Here is a 907-nt window from a genome sequence, read left to right as displayed (position 1 = left end):
AGTATAAGTGTCACCCAATGAGTCCTGTACATACTATATAACATGTGATAATGAGAAGAGCCCCATATGCTGCAGTATAAGTGTCACCCAATGAGTCCTGTACATACTATAACATGTGACAATGAGAAGATCCCCATATGCTGCAGTATAAGTGTCACCCAATGAGTCCTGTACATACTATAACATGTGACAATGAGAAGAGCCCCATATGCTGCAGTATAAGCGTCACCCAATGAGTCCTGTACATACTATAACATGTGACAATGAGAAGAGACCCATATGCTGCAGTATAAGCGTCACCCAATGAGTCCTGTACATACTATAACATGTGACAATGAGAAGATCCCCATATGCTGCAGTATAAGCGTCACCCAATGAGTCCTGTATATACTATAACATGTGATAATGAGAAGATCCCCATATGCTGCAGTATAAGTGTCACCCGATGAGTCCTGTACATACTATATAACATGTGACAATAAGATCCCCATATGCTGCAGTATAAGCGTCACCCGATGAGTCCTGTACATACTATAACATGTGACAATGAGAGGAGCCCCATATGCTGCAGTATAAGCGTCACCCGATGAGTCCTGTACATACTATAACATGTGACAATGAGAAGAGCCCCATATGCTGCAGTATAAGCGTCACCCAAAGAGTCCTGTACATACTATATAACATGTGACAATGAGAAGAGCCCCATATGCTGCAGTATAAGTGTCTCCCAATGAGTCCTGTACATACTATAACATGTGACAATGAGAAGATCCCCATATGCTGCAGTATAAGCGTCACCCAATGAGTCCTGTACATACTATATAACATGTGACAATGAGAAGAGCCCCATATGCTGCAGTATAAGCGTCACCCAATGAGTCCTGTACATACTATATAACATGTGACA

The sequence above is a fragment of the Taudactylus pleione genome, unplaced genomic scaffold (genome assembly GCF_031769625.1).
Source record: "Taudactylus pleione unplaced genomic scaffold, aTauple2 ptg000356l, whole genome shotgun sequence".
Taxonomy (NCBI): Eukaryota; Metazoa; Chordata; class Amphibia; order Anura; family Myobatrachidae; genus Taudactylus; species Taudactylus pleione.
This window is presented reverse-complemented; position numbering follows the sequence as displayed.